At 40.0% G+C, this 14,154-nt stretch overlaps 1 long non-coding RNA gene across 3 annotated transcripts in view; it reads right to left on the bottom strand.

Moving 5' to 3' along the window:
• Positions 1-1,497: 1,497 nt before the first annotated feature.
• The window catches only part of LOC134758600 (uncharacterized), a 50,289-nt gene continuing 37,632 nt past the window's right edge, over positions 1,498-14,154 (bottom strand). The window contains exons 5-8 of one of the 3 annotated variants that reach the window (XR_010133956.1): positions 11,228-11,324; positions 10,129-10,236; positions 8,630-8,977; positions 1,498-2,134 (exon numbers count right to left, since the gene is read on the bottom strand). This is a non-coding gene — a long non-coding RNA (uncharacterized lncRNA). Of the gene's footprint in view, positions 2,135-7,075; positions 8,978-10,128; positions 10,237-11,227; positions 11,325-14,154 lie in introns of those variants that run through there. The other 2 variants (XR_010133957.1, XR_010133955.1) reach the window with 2 other exon arrangements.

Genomic DNA, 14,154 nt, shown 5'->3' with positions numbered 1-14,154 from the left:
CTCTTAATTAGCATATAATTAAAGGTAGGTATAGGTACAGCTGCCAACAGCCCTGTACACTGCCCATCCTGAGCACACTCCCTATGGGATAGCCCTGTTCCACAAGGAGCAGCACTGATTCAATGAAAGTTGCTTTCTCTTACCACTGGCTTGCCCTTGAATTCTTTTCTGGGCAAAGCCAAGAAGCCTCCTGGGCTAAGCTGCAATTTTGGGCCTTGCCTGCCCTGAATCACTTGGAAGCCACATACTTCTACCACTTTCATTGGCTACAAGCAACTCATAAGCCCACTCAGATTCAAAGGGAAGGAGATTAGACTGTACCTCTTGATGGGGGAATGACAAGAATGGGAGATATTATAGTAGCTATTTCTGAAAAACATAATCTGCCGCAGTGGGCCCAGCATAAATGGTAACATTCAATACATGCTAAATGAATGAAATAAAATGTGATCCACAATTATATGTTTTATCCCATTGAGGAATAGTAGGCAAATGTGTGTAAAATAATATATATGTATTAATAATAACAACAATAATATATCAGCTATCATTTGTTAAGCTCTCAGTTTATGCCAGGCACTATGGTAAATTACTTACATGCATTTATAGCTGGCATAGCGGCACACGCCTTCAATCCCAGCTACTCAGGAAGCTGAGACACAAGAATTGCTTGAGCCCAGGAGGCAGAGTTTGCAGTGAGCTGAGGTCGTGCCACTGCACTCCAGCCTGGGTGACGGAGCGAGACTCCGTCTCAAAAAACAAACAAAAAAATTATTTACATGCATATAATCCCTACAGGGTGAGACTGGTACTATGATAGTTCCCATTTTTTCAGATAAGAAATTGAGGCCCAGAGTTGTAACTTGAACCAGCTTACCGAGATAATATTAATAATTCTATGTGGCACAAACATATAACTTAATATGCCCATTCACAGACAAATATGTAAATATGTGAATAATGTGTAAATTTCTCATAAATTTAATCTGGAATTTCCACAAAAAACCTCCCACACTTTCAGCAGTATTACTAGAAAGAGAGAATCAGAATGCAGCAGTACAGGCTGGGTGTGGTGGCCCAAGCCTGTAATCCCAGCACTTTGGGAGGCCTAGGCAGGCAGATTACTTGAGGTCAGGAGTTCGAGACCAGCCTGCCCAACATGGTGAAACCCTGTCTCTACTAAAAGCAAAAAAAAATTAGCCGGGTGTGGTGGTGAATGCCTGTAGTCCCAGCTACTTGGGAGGCTGAGACTGGAGAATCGCTTGAACTTGGGAGGCAGAGGTTGCAGTGAGCCAAGATCGCACCACTGCACTCCAGCCTGGGTGACAGAGTGAGACTGTCTCAAAAAAAAAAGAAGAATGCAGCAGTACAGAAACTGGCGCATGGAGGGTGCAGTTGTCTTTCTCTTCCCAGAAAATCCGCTCATAAGGGTAGAGATTTTGTATTATTCAATGCAGCAACCCCAGCTTAGAACAGCAATTGGAACTTCAAAGGTGCTGAACATCAATGGGCGGGACACATGTTTAATAAGAAAGAAACAGGACTCATGTGACAACATCAGTTATGGCCATGCACATAAATAGAAGAGAACAGTTAAGCCGCAGAAATCACTTTCATATGAAATAGAGAAACAATTTAGGCAACATTTGGCCTAAATCCTTTGGATGAATGTCTGAATTCCTTAAAATTAGCAATTAGTTCAAACAGTTCTGCTTTCAGTATCAGTATATTTTAAATCTACATTTTTTCTGGCCTCAATGGTCCAAATAACTTTACACCTGCCATGCAATTACCTCCCATTTGTGGAAACTTTACCACTGGCAAAGCACTCCCACGTACATTGTCTCTGAGTCCATATAATCAGAAGTGGGCGTGGACCAGTCACACATTGGTTCCTGAACACCAGCTTGTGAACAGATCTGATCCATGATGAAGCATTCATGGGTCCTTATGTAACTGAGAAGTTCAGGGGTAGATCCAGCTTCAAGGCAGCCTCTGGGGATCTAGAAGATGATAACAGCACAGGTTTCTCTCTCCATCCCCAAGCTGACCTTTGTCTGTGGTGGCTTCAGTCTCAGTGACTCTCTCAGCTTCTCCAAATTACGCCCAGCAATATTAGCAGGAAGAGAGTTCTCTAAGAATTTCAATAGAAATGACAAGACTGGAGTCAAGGATAAAACAGCCCCACTCCAAAAACATAAAGTACTGGGGTGAAGTTGTTCCACCAAAGGACAAGGACAGCGCATTTAACAGGGAAAACGGGGATCACTGCTGCACACGCAGAAGCAATAATGTATAGTGCATTTGACCTGTCCCCAACTCCCTCACAATGAATGCGCCTCCTGCCACATTCTCATGGCCCCATAATTCTAGTTAGCACTTATTCATGCTTTTTTATGGTTGATACCATATTTTGTGCTGCACAGTGACTTCTCCTTTTTATTATTACTAGATAAGATACCAGTTTTCCTATTTTAAAATAACAATTTAAGGTTGATGTAAGGGTTCTATATCTCAGTTATGGTGGTAGTTACACAGGCATTGCATTTGTCAAAACTCATGGGTGCATTTTATTGTGTGTAAACCTCATTAAAGGTTGATTTTAAAAAACAATGATGATGGGCCTGGCGCGGTGGCTCATGCTTGTAATCCCAGCACTGTGGGAGGCCAAGGAGGGTGGATCACGAGGTCAGGAGATCGAGACTATCCTGGCTAACATGGTGAAAACCCGTCTCTACTAAAAATACAAAAAATTGTCTGGGCGTAGTGGCACGCGTCTGTAATCCCAGCTACTCGGAAGGCTGAGGCAGGAGAATCGCTTGAACCTGGGAGGCAGAGGTTGCAGTGAGCCAATATCGCACCACTGCACTCCAGCCTGGGCAGCAAAATGAGACTCTGTCTCAAAAATAATAATAATAAAATAATGATGATGGCAGTGATGCTGATATTTATTAAGCTTTTGCTGTGTAACGGGATCTGTGCTAAGCGCTCTATTACATTTCCTTATTTAATGTTTACTACAATCCTGAGAATTAGATGCTGCTACCATCCCCATTTTACAGGTAAGGAAGCTAAAGCTTAGAGAAGTAAGATGCCTAATGTAGTTACTGATAGAGCTAGACTTAGAATTCAAATCTATCTGGCTTAGATAACTACATCCATATAAAATATCTATAGAAATACATTTTATATGTCTAAAAACATTGTTAAATAATAATAGCCTAACACCTAAAACTTGAATGAGATCACATATGAATGACAGAGGAGCGATCTCATTATCACTCCTTATGAGCTGTATGTGGTTTTCCAGGGCTTTTTGCTGGTATGTCCCAAATATGTCAATAATTATGCAAGCCTCTAATTTGCTTTAGCTTTAAATCACAGGCCCTACAATCTATGTAGAAGTAGTTGATTGAAACAGACATAAAATTCTCAGTTTCCTTAAAGAAAAAAGAATAATGTATCCTCATAAAGCCACTGGCTCATAGTTCTTTAAGGGAGGTAGCAGCACCTATTTAACATTCTTTGGCTCAAGAAATTAGTGAAACTCATAGCATTTGTTCTACACAAGTTTTACATGTTAGCAATACTTTTATTTTCAGTTTTCATGATTTATTTCATGCTTGCCACTTTTCTACCTAATATTCACTCTTTACCTTACTCATTCATTGAAAGTGCTTATATAACATTTACTGTATACCAGATACAGTTCTAAACACTTTAAAAATATTAACTCAATTAATACTTAGCAACCCTATTATTATCTTATCTCCCTTTATAGGGGAGGAAAGTGAAATGAATCACCTAAAATCATATAACTAATGAGTGGCAGAGCTGAGATTCTCAAAAGGTAGTCTAGCTCCAGACTTAGGTTACGTTTCTAGCAGAACCCCAATTTGCCCAACTAAAGAATTTAATTTCTTAGGTTTTCACACAGCTGGTGGTGGCCATGTGCCACTTTTCTGACCACTGAGATACACTTGGAAGTGTATTGGCTGGGGCTTTGGAAAGGTTTGTGTGTTTTTTTTGTTGTTGTTGTTTTTTAATAAAGAGACAACTGCTGACACACACCTTCTGCTTACTTCATTTCCCTATGCTTTTTGCCTTGAATGTGGATGCAATGCATGGAGCAGCAGCAGCCATCTTGCAGTCATGAAGGTGAATACCACATGCTAAGGATGGCTGGATGGGAAAACAGAGGGAGACAGGTAGCTTGGTGACACCCACGAGCCACAACACCCATCTCCAGAGTACCCACCTCCCAACTACTCATCACATAAAGAGGGAAAAAACAACCTATTTGTTTAAGCTACATTAATGGGGTTTCCTGTTACTCAAAGTCAAAACTACTCTAGTTGATATAATGCATTAATTATAAAACCTATTGTTTCACCTCCTCTTGGATTTTCAGCAGCTGCATTAATCCATGGTCCTTAGGTAGTTTTCACATTAGAAAATCATAGTTTTAAGGATGATTTCTTAAACATTAAAAGATGATATCTGCATTTACAGGGCAGGAATATGTATTAAATGAGGAAAAGTATTTAAGAAAAAGGACAATCTATTGATAAAAATAAACTGTTCAAAAGCTGATATGAAACCAGAAAACTATCAAAGACAATTTCAGCAGAGACCCAGAATTATCTGGGTCAATAAAAATAATTGGCCTATTCTTCTATAATTGTTGGTGCTAAAATGGCCAAATAAATTAGTTCACTTCAGTAACCTAAACTCAAACATTCCTGTGTGCCTTGCTCTCTTTCTTGCCTCTGAATCTTATACATAAGTATATGCTTTAAATGGACAATAGCATATTATAGATCCTGAGAAATCCTGTGTTAAGTAATTCTTGAGATTTTGCTTAACCAAGTATTTCTCGTAGTTCTTTGAGCACAGAATCCTGTTTTTCCCCCAAACATTACATCCTATGCATAGTGTTCTATAAAATGCATTCAGGAGGGTGTGGTGGCTTACGCCTGTCATCCCAGCACTTTGGGAGGCTGAGGCAGGTGGATTACTTGAGATCCGGAGTTCAAGATCAGCCTGGCTAAGATAGTGAAATCCCCTCTCTATTAAAAATACAAAATTAGCTGGGCGTGGTGGCACATGCCTGTAATCCCAGCTACTCAGGAGGCTGAGGCAGGAGAATTGCTTGAACTTGGGAGGCGGAGGTTGCAATGAGCCGGAATCACGCCACTGCACTCCAGCCTGGGTGACAGAGTGAGACTCCGTCTCAAAAAAAAAAAAAAAAAAAAAATGCATTCAGGACATAAACACTAACATAGACTGCAGGAATAAGGACATATAAGATAAAGCGATAATTTCTAGTCTTCTGTCATTTTAGTTATTGCAAAATAGGAAGTCTGTCATGAAGCATTAGCAAACTTTCTAAAGCAAGTGGGAAACTATCACTTCCCAACTTCAAATCCTTATTGATGGATGGGCTTTTCATCCATGGGAATTCACATTTCTTTTGATGGCTCCGGTTTTGAGATGATGCTGTGGTTTTTAGTGAGCGCATGTGTTTGTTGAAGGTGGCTTAGTGGCAGTGAAGAGGGCAATATTTCAATAGATAGAGTATTCTGATCTTCTTTTCTTCTATAGAGAAGCCAGGATGAAAAATCAATGCTAAAATGGATTATCCTCCATCTAAACACAGGGCGAATGGGATACAATGTTTGTTAGGGGAGAGTGAATATTGGCAGATTTCTTTACTTTCCCATTTTCCTTTGTACTTCTTTTCTGGAATTTCCCATCACTATGTTTCTATTTTTGACTTAAAAAAGTTAGTAGCTGTTGTCCGGGCGCAGTAGCTCACACCCATAATCCCAACACTTTGGGAGGCTGAGGCAGGCGGATCACGAGGTCAGGAGATCAAGACCATCCTGGCTAACATGGTAAAACCCCATCTCTACTAAAAATACAAAAAATTAGCCAGGCGTGGTGGTGGGCGCCTGTAGTCCCAGCTACTTGGGAGGCTGAGGCAGGAGAATGGTGTGAACCCAGGAGGCTGAAGTTGCAGTGAGCCGAGATCGCGCCACTGCACTCCGGCTTGGGATACAGAGTGAGACTCCATCTCAAAAAAAAAAAAAAAAAAAAAAGCTACTAGCTGTTAAATTCTCAAACTAAAGCATTCTATCACGTTAAAGACTAAACATTTTTAAAGATTGTTTTGCCTGAAAAGTAACAATGTGAACTACTCCTGTGCTTCCCAAAGCTGGTCTGGTGATATAGGCCAGTCTAGAAAGTTTACTTTGATCCATAAAGAAATGAGAAAAACAATGACCATGTAAAGTTTTTCATGAAGCTTAATATATTCCATTTGAAAGAGTGCTTTTTGAGATTATGTTCTTCCTACAAATTTGGCATTAATATACTTTTTTGTATTAACATACTCCTTTTTTAAATAAAATGATGAGTGAAAATAGTAGCTGTGTTTTTAAGAAATACCCACTGGGGCTCACGCCTGTAATCCCAGCACTTTGGGAAACGGAGCTGGGCGAATCACCTGAGGTCGGGAGTTCGAGACCAGACCCGTCTCTGCTAAAAATAAAAAAAAATTAGCCAAGCGTGGTGGCGGGTGCCTGTAATCCCAGCTACTCTGGAAGCTGAGACAAGAAAATTGCTCGAACCCAGGAAGCAGAGGTTGCAGTGAGCCGAGATCGCGCCATTGCACTCCAGCCTGGGTGACGGGGCAAGACTCCACCTCAAACAAAAAAACAAACAAACCCCACTGGCAAAATTAATATTTGGAAGTTTTATGTCCCTCCAACTTTGTTTGTTGTTTGTTTTGTTTTTTATTCAAAAGTTTAGAAACCTCTTCTTAAGCCCAAGGCAGTCATGTGTCTAGTTTGCTATGTTCCCTGCGACTTGAAGAGTGCCTAGCAATACTAAGCAACCAATAGAGTTGGTCAGCAAACTTTTCTATAACAAACTTTTAGGCTTTGTAGGCCATACAGTCTTGGTTGCACCTACTCAACTCTGCTGTTGAGGCAGAAAACCAGCCAAAAACAGTGCATAAAAGAATGAGTGTGGTAACTGTATTCCAACAAAATTTATAGACACTGAAATTTGGATTTCATATAATTTTTATGTCACAAAATAGTCTTTTTTTCCCACCATTTTAAAATGTGATAACCATTCTTAGTTCATGGACCATGCAAAAACAGATGGTAGGCTGGAATTGGCCTGTAGGCTGTAGTTTGCCCACCATGGGGCCAAATGAAAGAAAAGAGTGACTAAGTACAGAGTAAGACCAGAAATCCAGAAATTTCAAATGCGTAGGTACCAACTCTTCTTGGCACTGAGTGCCCGTGACCTCAGGAAAGTCAATTTAAGATACCAGCATAGCCTGGTTTTCCAGCTATAAATTAGGGAAAGCAATTCAAATCTATTTCTTCAGGCTATTGTTGATGAGAGGTATTATAATTGACAGCAAGGAAACATGTTGCAACTAAGAAGGACCAAATAATATAACCATGACTATAAAAGAAAAAAACTAGTAGATGTATTTACTAAACTAATTTAAAAGTTTCAATTTTCTGTTTCAAAAAAAAAAAGATGAGAAAAACAGGAGTCCCACTGATTACTGTAGAATTATTTTTGAAATGGGCTATTCGTGGAATTACAGAACCAAGGAGCTTTAGGGCTAAGACAGATCATGGAAAAACTTCCAGTTTGATCACATTGTTTTAAAGGCAGGGGAAAATACCAGGGAAAAAGATAGTTGCCCAAGGTCACTTATTTAGAGAACGAGAATAATCTAATAAGACAATATATCTTCTGAAGACTGAATAGGAAATAAAGTCATATAATAAAAAGAGCATGGGGTTTTGAACACTGGGTTCAAATACTGCCTTCCACAGTTAACGTTTTTGAATTTCAAGCAAGTTACTTAACTGAGTCTCAATATCTTCATCTATAAATCAAGGACAATAATATTTTATAGAGTTATAGTTAAGAACAAGTGAAGTAATGTACACAGTAAATTGTTGGGCATATAATTTAAATGCTCAATAAATGAGGATTTATATTATATGAAATTTCAAATCTCAAAATTTACCACAGCTGCTAAAAAAAAATGAAATTACAGTTTCTAAACTGAGCTAAGAAGTGAAACCCACATATTTGATGTTCTAACAAAACTAATTTTATCTGTATTCATTGAAATACTTCTTGAATTTCTATTTATATATTTCTGGAAGACAATACAGTGCTGTTTTTAAACTTGAAACCACAAACTAACACACTTTCGTTGTAGGATGGAATTTGATCGCGTTAAAGCCAATTTGTCACTGAAATACCCCAAAGTTCATTCATTATGGAGGAATCCTAGACCCTGTAAACTTTTATTTCGGTTTCTTATCTGACAATAATTTGGTAAATAAAAGAAATGTAGTACTTAAAATACATAGTTTCTGCAGATCATATTGGGGCAAAAAATACATAAAATGCCCTCATATTGTCATTTCAAAGTAATGCTAACAGCAAAATCTTAAACATCAGACAGACATAGGTTTTAACCACAGCTCTGCCACTTCATGGCTGTGTGACCTTGGACAATTTGCTTAGTCTCTCTAAGCCTCAGTTTTTTTGAATGTGAAATGTGGTTAATAATAATAGTATCTACCTCACAGGGCTGTGTGATGATGACATGATAGGATGCACATAAAATGCTTTACTTGACCATTGTCTGCAATATAGTAAGTGTTCAAAAAAAAGTTAGCAAAATTAAATATCATATTGTTGGGAGATGAACTTTTACAAATTCCATTTTCATAATCTTCTGTTTCTTCTGGTGGGTGTTAGATAAAACTTGAAAAGAACTGATTTTCAGAGTAATATTGTAAACTGTAAACAGTTGCTCATGTGAAGATAGAACTGGAGGTAGATTTCTTCCACTGGTCTATTAAGCGAGGAGGAAACCAATAACCTTGAGGGTTTCTAGGAACTGGGAACACAGGCTCAATTCAGGATTCTAAAAAGGAACAGATGAATTGGTTACGTTGGAGACAGCAGAATCTAGCCCTTCAGAGATACTTCCCTGCCCTCCCGACTGAAAGTAATTCCCTCTTAGTTCACTAGAATGTCAGTTCCCTGTTGGCAGATCTCATGTTGGGTCTATCTGCTTCATGGCTATATCATCAGCTTCTAGAACAGTGCCTGCACATTGCAAATTCCCAGTAACTACACAGCAAATGAATAAATGAGTGATTTTATGAATTGACAACCCTGGCATATGCTCAGTGCTTCAAATTCTCCTTAGAACTGTAAACAAAAGGTGAACTGATCTTATAGCTGTTATAAGAGGAAAAGAGAAATATGAACTCATAACCACACAGGCCCAGTACTGAAATCTTGGACCACATGGACTCAGAGTTTCTAGGGGAAGGAACAAAGGGAATATATGGCAGTTGGGTAACCCCAAGCCAAAAAGAATAAAGAAAAAACATTTTTACACACATATAGATGTGGAAGTACACCATCCACTGAGACCTGGGGTAAATGGGAACTTGGCGGGTTGTTTCTTACTTCAGGCATAACAATCTTTCTTCACTTGGCCTCTGGGTCTCCACCCACTCACTTTCTCTTGGATCTCCTTCTAGCTCACTGATCCCTCTTTCTCAGTTTCCTTTTCTGATTCTTCCTCATTTTCCCAATCTCTAGACATTAGAATACTCCAGGCCAGTTCTCAAATCTCTATCCAAACACACCTCCTAGGTGACCCCAACTTTGAATACTCCGTAGCTTTTAACACCGTCAGCACACTAACAACTTCCAACGTCTAGCCCAGATTTGACCTCGCTCCCGAACTCAGACAGGTGTACACAATTGATTGCTCAACATTCTACCTGTATATCTGAATAGGCATCTCAAATTTAAAGAGAGACCAGAATTAAAATCTCTCCCTCTCACCTCCGAAATCTTGATTTTTCTCCCCAAACCCCACTAAACGCATCCTTGTAGTTGTTCAAGACAAAATCTTAGAGCCACCATTTTCCCCCCTCACAATTCATACCCAGTCATCAGCAAATCTTTTTGACTGAGTCTCCAACAGATACCTATTGTCTGACTACTTTTCCACCTATTCTGCTACCACCCTGGTTCAAGCCACCAAACATTCTTTACCTGGATTATTGCAACAGCCTCCATCTTTTACCTGGATAATTGCAACTGGTCTTTTGCCTTCTGCCTCTGCCACTCCCTGTGGTCAATCCCAGGCGACTGGCTGTGATCCTTTAGAGTGAACATAGAAGATAGCATGTCACACCTCTGATCACAACCTTCCAGTGGTTTCCATCTTACCAGAGTAAAAACGAAACCACGATCTGACCCACAGATACTCTTCTCAGCTCGTGTCCTGCCCTTCTCCCTCTGCCCACTCTGTCCCAGCTACATGGCCTTCTTGACATTCTTCAAACAAGGCATACCTACTCTCTTCCCTCAAGGCCTTTACACTTGCTGTTTTCTCTGCCTATAATTCTTTTTTCATAGATATCAACATGACATTCTTTTTCTTCCTTCAAGTCTCTATTCCAATATCATCTTTTCAGATAGGCTTCCCCTACCTTCCCCATCCAAAATAGCACACACACACACACACACACACACACACTCACCCTGTTTATTTTTCGCCACAATCCTTATCGTGGTTGTTGGTGATGTATACTTTTTGCATGATTTATTGTTATTTTCTTCACAATAGAATGAAAACCCCATGACAGCAGGGTAAGAGAGTGGGAGTGTGCTCTTTTAGACAGAAAAGTCCTTTGTTCAGTGCTATATCCCCTGGGCCTAGAACAGTGCCTCACACATAACAAGTACTCAAAAAATTTATTGAATGAATTAATGAATAATAGTGTTTTGGTGAAATATTCTGTATATTTCAATAGGAAAATGTAAAGTCAATAACCATTTGCTGAATGCCTTCTGCAGGCTGAATACTGTGCTTGTTCATTTTATACTCAGAATGCAGTACAAAGACTAGTTGACATTCCATATGGATTTAAAATTAATTTAGAAAATATTAGTTTGACAATTCCAGATAAGGCTTAGAAAAACTGACTATAAGTAAATAAATGGTTTAAACTAGAGAAATAGGATCTTATTTTTTTGTTAGTCATTCTTCTAATCCATTGTATCAAACTAGTATGTATTTTAGGTTCTGTAGTATTCGTTTTGGCCTCTAGAATTAATCCTTTGGCCCAGAAAATGCAAATTAGATTACCTCCAAGTTTCTGCTGGCAACCTTCCATCTCAAGCTTAGATAACAATCTCCTTTAGCTTTTAGTATTTTAGGAAGTTTCTTTGTCACATGAAGAGAGCTGTGAAGACCAAGAGGAGACACAGACCTATAATTATAAGAAGAATCATAAGCACTTAAGAAGAAACATAGATCTACAATGATAACTGTTCTTTTACTCACCAGACATTTATTGAAATCTTACTATGCTTCAGGTGCTGGACTAGGCACTGGGGAGCCAAGGATGAACGAGACATACCCACACCTTCAAGGAACTCACAAGGGAGTCTGAGTGACAGCCAGAGGACCTGAACTTCACAGTGCAATGAGAGAGGGATGCCCAGTGTGCTATGGGAGCCAATGCAAGGGCACTCAGCTCAGCCTGAAGAGTGCCAACAAGGCACTCTAGACGAACTGTACCTCAATTAACGCTTGGGGTGAGATATATTCCAGACAGAGGGTAGAGCATGCACAAAGCCACAGTGGCATGAATCTGTGTAAGGTGTGCAGAAAACTACAGACATTTGAGGCAGGTCACTCTAGAAGTAAAGCTGGAAGCGGAGCAGAGGGCAGGATACAGAGAACTTTATTTAGCATATTAAAGAGTGTAACAGGCAATAGAGAGCCACTGAAGCAGGGGAATGTGATTGATACATGGATACGCTTGGAGGGAGGGAGACCAGCATTTAAATAAAAGGTGATATAGGTCTGAATTAGGGAAGGAGGAGTGAAGATGGGGGATAAGAGGACAGATTTAGAAATACTGAGTCAAAAATCAGTGGGACTATATGTTAGGGAGACTAGAGGGAGGAGGCAAGGACAATCCTGAAGTTTCAATCCTGGAGGGTATTACCAAGTATTAATACAAATACTGATAGAATCAGGAAGGAAGAGGATTTCATTTTTAGGTACACTAAACTTGAATCACTAAGGGAGAAGCATTCTATTTATCCATTCAAAAACTACCTATAAAGGAACTCTACCTGAATTTCCAAGTGTGAATTTGGAGGGAGAGTCTAGACTTTAGAGAGTTGGGTATCATTGGCACACAGATATTCAGGAGTTAACCTATGAGGATGGTTGGCCCAGTACCTGGGACAAAGGAGGCTCTCAGTGGGTGCCTGTTGAAAAGAGTAAAGGAAGAGTTACTCTGCAAGAGTATATAAAAAGAGAAGAGCTGGAAACCAAAGATGAACCTCCAGAAACACAATGCTTCAGGGGTGGGTAAAGGAGGCAGAAAGGGAGTGGTCAGAAAGGTGGTGTCATGGGGATAAAGTGAGATAGGCATAGGAGCCAAGGACACCACCACACTTCATCAGGTATCATAAGGGCTTGTAAAATCTGAGCATTCTCCCATGTTAACATTTCTTCATGAATTAATCCTAAATTGAAAATGAAGGCTGGGTGTGGTAGCTCATGCCTGTAATCCCAGCAGTTTGGAGGGCCAGGGCAGGCAGATTACTCAAGCCCAGGAGTTTGAGACCGCCCTGGGCAACACGGTGAAGCCCTGTCTCTACAAAAAATACAAAAATTAACCAGGCATGGTGGAACATGCCTGTAGTCCCAGCTACTCAGGAGACTGAGGTGGGAGGATCACCTGAGCCTAGGGAGGTCAAGGCTGCAGTGAGCCATGATTGCATTACTGCACTCCAGCCTGGGCGACACAGTGAGGCCCTATCTCAAAATAAAAAATAAAAAAAGAGGCCAGACGCAGTGGCTCATGCCTGTAATCCCAGCACTTTGGGAGGCCGAGGCGGGTGGATCACGAGGTCAGGAGTTTGAGACCAGCCTGGCCAATATGGTGAAACCCCATCTCTACTAAAAGTACAAAAATTAGCTGGGCGTGGTGGTGCACACCTGTAGTCCCAGCTGCTTGGGAGGCTGAGGCAGGAGAATCACTTGAATCCAGGAGGCAGAGGTTACAGTGAGCCAAGATCATGCCACTGCACTCCAGCCTGGGTGACAAAGCAAGACTCTGCCATAAATAAATAAATAAATAAATAAATAAATAAATAAGAGTTAAGTAGGTCTCTAGATGGAAAATATAAACATTTCTTTTTTCTAGAGCTTTCTAATCTTCTAATTCAAGGGTTATTTGAGCAATAGGTAGTTGCATTTCTAGTTACCAATTTTAATTCCAAGTTTATGCTATTGTGCATTTTTGTTTTAAATAATTGCGGATACTTTTTTCCTCATTTATGATGATTATTTTCTATTCTTGGTATTAACTCCCTGAAGCTAATTTAAACCAGAGCATGCAGCTTTGTCAGTGTAAAAACAACTGAAAGTCTAAGATTGGGTTATAACATTTAGAATTATATTCATGTACTGATGAGAGAGATTGTGGCTTCTGGTCAATTCTATGTGAGTGTGATGATTACTGGTTGCAAACATCTATTTTTCATTTGTTTTAATTTGATTTGTTTTTGCCTATCCAGCATCCATACCCAATTCTGGTATAAATAGTACCAAGTTTTTCTTGAAGAACCACTTCTCTCTGATTCCTAGTCCAAGTGATTTTGGTAAAGCTGAGTCCACTGGGCTTCAGGCAAGGGCATGCAGCCCAGAGATGATCAATGAAACACTGCAAACCCATGGGCCCAGTGACTGGCTCAGGAACGAGCTTATGACCCAGTCAGAGGCAATGAGATAGAATTCTTGGACTTGTTAGAACAACCAGGCCAAAAGTAATCTTAGCTGAACTTGAAGCTGGATGGATATACACCTAGAGCTGATGTGGACCACTGCTGCCATAGCACACTGGGCATCATGGGGAAAGACTCAGAATGAAGCAAACACAGAGGAAAGATGAGCTGAGAGATGAAGAAAGAGAGAGAGACCAAGGACTGAAGACAGTCTTCGAGATCCTGTCTCTGACCATCCCTAAAGCTAGCATATTGCCATACTCCTCA

The sequence above is a fragment of the Gorilla gorilla genome, chromosome 4, assembly GCF_029281585.2.
Source record: "Gorilla gorilla gorilla isolate KB3781 chromosome 4, NHGRI_mGorGor1-v2.1_pri, whole genome shotgun sequence".
In the NCBI taxonomy this organism is placed as follows: Eukaryota; Metazoa; Chordata; class Mammalia; order Primates; family Hominidae; genus Gorilla; species Gorilla gorilla.
Note: the sequence above shows the minus strand (reverse complement) of the source record. Positions and strands in the feature narration are given on the sequence as shown.